The following is a 5,491-nucleotide window of genomic DNA, read 5'->3' as shown; positions in this document are numbered from 1 at the left end:
TCATTTTTTAATATTTCTAAAACGTTAAATATATTCCAAGCTTGACTTCCGTTTAATTCTCTATTTATAATTAAATTTAATTCCTCTGGTAATTTTTCTAATAAGATAGGAATTAAAATCGACCCATACATATTTTCATCTACTGATAAATTTTCCAAACTCCGAATTTTTATTTCTATTGTATCAAACATTTTTCTTAATTTGCTTATATTTCTAACATCCTTAATTTTTTCTAGTGATAAAATTTTTTTCATATGAATTGAAATTAAAAATTATTGGAAAATCTATTTTTTAATATATTTAAAGCTACTGAATATTTTTCATTAGATAAGGTTAATCCTGTAATTGCAGATAAGGCCTGACCTTTAACTAAATTTTTAAGATTAGTCATTTTTTGTATATCAGACAATTTGTTCTAACTCCTCATCCACCTCAGTCAAAGATGATATATCGCAATCAAACTGTGTAATTTTCAAATACTTATCAATGGCTGTATTTTTCAGACTCGTCAACTCATTCAAACAATCCTCGTGCAAACCACCAACCATAAGATTGTTAGCTTGCTCGAAAACTCGCGTAACTGAATTGACGTTCGTCCTCTACGTTTATTAGCAAGATTAGACATAATAAGATTACGAAAAGAAATAAATAACTATATTATGTATATATAAATGGTATATGGCTTTAAATACAACTGTATGGACTTTTCAAATTGAGACCTAGATGAATGAATCAATAAAACCTCGTATCAACAAAATGTCCAGTCAAATTGAACCCTCGTAGCAAATATAATAATAAATAATAATATAACCTTTGACCTCGACTTTATATATTAACTTAAATAACTTTGTGTACAATTATACTTAATAAATGAATCTTATGAACTTCTATTCTCAATAATATCTTCAATAATTCTCTTAATAATATCTTAAATAATTTTCTTAATAATATCTTAGTTTTCTTAATATATTCTTAACTAAATTCCTTAGTATCTTAAATAAATTTCTAAATTGATAAATGAAATAGATATTTCAAACAACATTAAAATGCAACTATCACCTAAACAACTATAATAAGGAATAATAATTTGTAGTTAACGATTGACAAACGATCCAAAAGAACTTCAAAATATTCTCTTCGTATTCTCCGTTGGCTCCATGTTGTAGTACTTAAGAGTGGTATTGTACAACGAGTTCAATTTATTAATATATTAAATAATATTATTATACAAAAATGAGATAAACACAAAGAAGATTGTAGATCACAGCTAGAGTTGCTCGAGTCCGTTGTTGTTTGATAGGTTACTCCAAGAGGGCGAGACTTCAAAAAACTCGTTATTTTTACAAGTTACCAAGGGGGACATTAATTATTATATACAAACAGCCAATCCAAATGATTTACGTTTATTACGATTTGATTAGCGCAACACCCTGAATCTCTTGTATTAAAAGGAAACGCTCGCTTATTGGGCTAGAACCGGCGTTGAAACTCGGACTTTTTGGTTCTAACTACTGCGCCACGACTGCACATTTAACATGCATACATACATACCAACATACACTTCCTCCATAACTACGGGAATTTAAAAACAAAAGTACTTTTCCTAGAATAAAAAACATTTTAAATAATTATAAAAAGATTAAGACCTTAATTATAGGTGAATTGAGAATTTATATTTTCATTTGGCATTTTTCACTATAATTTGTAAAGTGAAAATTGCCAAATTAAAATGAAAAAATACCAAATTTAGTGAAAATCGGCCAACTTAAACGCAAAAAGGTGTACTTAGTCTTGCTTAATATTTAGCTGGTGAACAGTTGCCGATTAGTCAATCAACAGACTTTGAAGAAAACTCTTGGATTTTCAAATTTATACCTAAAATTATGAATAATCTTATTTTTGTGGGATTAAATATAAAATATAATCTCTATCTGAAAACAGGATCCTTTCTTGTTTGACTCTAATCTGTGTTTTTTTTTTTTTTAATGAACATTAAACATGGTAAAATTGTAATGTTCCAAAACAAAATGAACTTTTATCTTAAAACAGTTTATTAGTAAAATAGCACTGCAATTAAACTTTTTTTTCAAAGCATTTTAATGGTTTTAGTTTACAAAGATGTTTTTAACTTGTAATAATTCTTCTATTGTAATAATTGTTCTATAAATTGCGGTAGTGGTGTAGTGGTAGAGCGCTCGCTTCATAAGCGAGAGGTTCCGAGTTCGATCCCCACCACGTCCCTGGTAGTACCGCGCTCAGCTTGTTTCTCCGCGCAGCGGCCTTGTTCGTCAAGGTTCGTGTTTCGGAGTTATAGAGTTGAGAGAGGGTTATAACCACAATTAAGTAGCCTCCTTATCTGTAGTGGCCTTCTGGGCCTTGGGGAGGTGAAGTAACAAAAAAAAAGAAAATGTTATATTAACTAACTACATTCTTGCTTTGCAGAAATTTATAATAATATTGTAGCTTAAAAGTGACAAGATGGTTCGTGATAAATATAGTTTTTAAACAAAAAATCATTGAAGATTATAATAATGGTGATTTATGAAAAAACTATAAAACATCAAATGCAATTATAAACTGATTAGTTAATAAATATAAAGCGAAAGGCACTGTTGAAACTGAGCAAAAAAAAACGGCCAAAAAAAGTACTCTACATACTGATCGTAAATTTATTATGTATGTGAAAAAAAAACCCATTTTCTAGTGTGAGAGATAAAGTTGATGAATTTCAGAAAGTACGAAGACGTTTGAATAAAGCAGGATTATATAGTTATCGTGCAGCAAAAAAAAAAACATATCTGTAAAAAACTGAAAAGCACGTTTAGAATTTGCTAAGCCTCACAAAAGTTGGACAAAAGAACAATGGATAAAAACACTATGTTCAGGTGAGCCTAAGCTTAACATAAATGGCTATGATGGTAAACAAAGTGTTCGAAGGCCTGTTGGTAAACTATTATAACAAATGTACACTATAGAAACCTTAAAACATGGAGTTGGAAAAAGCTTAATGGTTTAAGGGTACTTTTCAGAATTTTCTGGATTGGATAACCAATATGTTGCATTGAACCAATAATGGATAAACACATTTATAACAAAACTCTGGAGCTTCATATGTTACTTTTTGTAGAAGAAAGCATACTTCTGAAGTGGACATCCCAACAGTATAATGATTCAAAACACACATCAAAACTCGTTAAAGCATAACTCAAGACAAATATAGTTGATGTAATGCAATTGCCTGCGTAATCTCCTGACCTATATCCTATTGAGAATTTATGTAAACAGCTTGATGACAAAATACGTTTGCGTGGCAAGTTTCGAAATGCAGAAGAATTGCATTAAGGACTTCATATTGCCTGGTTACAGATAGAAAATTTCAAATTGATAAACTTATAGACTATATGCCCCATAGATGTATTGAGATAATTAAAAACAATGATATGCCATCAAATATTGATCTTATATACTTTTGATGCTGTATAATTGAGTTATTTAATGTATTTGTGCTCCTTTAAAGTATTTTTTGATGATTGCATTTGATTAATATTATATATTGTTAAAAATTCCTTTAGTTTTGGAGTTTGAAATAATAGCTTTTTTTATTTTCTCCAGGGCTTTCTTTGTTTAGGTGTGTTATATTTAACTTACAAAAATAGTTACTCAGACCATATTTTACTTAAATCAATACTTTTTTGTATTAAAACTAAAATTAAGCAATTTTTGTGTATAAATTTTGTTCTTCTTTTAAACTTTGTTTACATTTAAAGTTAAGTAATTATTACTACGCAAGGTTTTTGTTTTTCATTTAAACGCTCGCGTTTTCATTGGCCTTTTGTTTGCATTACAAAGTAAAGAGGATTAAAAAAAAATTTTTTTTTTCCTATTTAACGGTTTGTAAAAGTATAACTTCTAGTTTTTTAACTTATTTTTGCTTAAACTTTGCGTCTCTGTGGATACTTTTGTGGGTGTAGGTGTTTTTGACTCGCTTGCATTTTGTTCCTTCCATATTTTGACATCGAAGAAAACAAAGAAATAAAATACATTTCGACTATATTTCGACAAGAAATTTATGTTTGGTAGATATTTTAATTGTTATGACTTTTGCTCTGCGGATTAATAACACCAAAGTAATTATAAAACTTTTGATTTTACAAATTTTAAAAGTTAACATTATTCAGGGGGCCGACGACACGAGTTGAGGGGTCGAAGTGGAGGGGCACAATTGTCAGTTTTTACAAAACGTCCTCTGTATCTAGGAAAAAAAGGAGGGGACCAGTACCCTCTCCCCCTTCCCCGTGTCGTCAGATCTGTTTTTTGCATCATTATAAGTTTTAGCATGAATAATCAAAGACCTCTATAACTGAACCAGTTGTCTGGAGCTTTTGGGAGAAAAAGAGCGATGATTCAGAAAGAAAATGAAAGCAAAAACAAACGAACGCTTTCAGATTGCGTTCGTAGGACCAAAAACGAAGATAAATGCAAGCGGGTAATTAAATTATTTTTAAATCTTGTGACATCCATAAAAGAATAATTAAAATAATTCTGCTTAACAATATTTCTTTACAGTTGATATATGATATAGAGACCGGTATCAATGACTCTAATGAGTTACCAGATCAAAATTCAAGCAAACCTTTTCTTGCCGATGACATCAATGGCTAGTAAAAAACGTCATCATCTTTAAAAAAAATCAGTTGGATTTAGTAGTTAATTATCACAATGACCAGCAAATATATGTAAAAGTGATCTTTCTATACAAGCTAGACCAACCTCTAACGATTCTGCTCTATGGAAATCAATATCAGACACTAATCGAAAGACTATAATTTTGATGGGACCTGCAAAATTATGGTCGCTCAACAATCCTAGCAACTTTCCAGAAGATTAAAAAGAACGCAAACTCCAATTTAACATCTTAGATCTAGAAACAAAGAAACGGAGAAAAAGTTAAAAGAGGTTGGCTCGTTTGGAGTAAGACTGTGGCATTACTCTTTTGTTTCCTTTGTTTCCTTTTTGGATCGCCAAATTAAACCAGACCCGGCGTTCAATCCAGTTTGTTGTCTTGGAATGGAGAAAACTTTCAGACCGCATTAAAAGCCATTTAAAAAGCAATATTCACTGTAACTATTATCTCGAATGGAAAACAGCGACGATTCACTTGGAAAGTCAAAAGTCCATTGAGCATCAATTAGAAAAACAAATTAGAGATAACACAAAACGTTGGAAAGTAATTTTACATAAATTTTCTAGCTTCAAGAAATTTAGCTTTTAGGGGTAAGAATATTCTTTTTAAATTGTAAATTATATTTTGCATTATTTTATTTGTAATTTAAAAATCAAAATAATAAATTATAATTGGATATAAATTGGATTACTATTTTGATTTTTTTTTCTTTTCAATTTGAATCCAATAAAAAGTTGTTTAAAAATGGGAATGGAAACTTCCTTGGAGCGTTTGAATTAATTACTTGCCACAACAAAACGTGACAAG

The sequence above is a fragment of the Hydra vulgaris genome, chromosome 12, assembly GCF_038396675.1.
Source record: "Hydra vulgaris chromosome 12, alternate assembly HydraT2T_AEP".
Lineage (NCBI taxonomy): Eukaryota > Metazoa > Cnidaria > Hydrozoa > Anthoathecata > Hydridae > Hydra > Hydra vulgaris.
The sequence above is the reverse complement of the archived record's forward strand: the minus strand, read 5'-3'. Positions refer to the sequence as shown.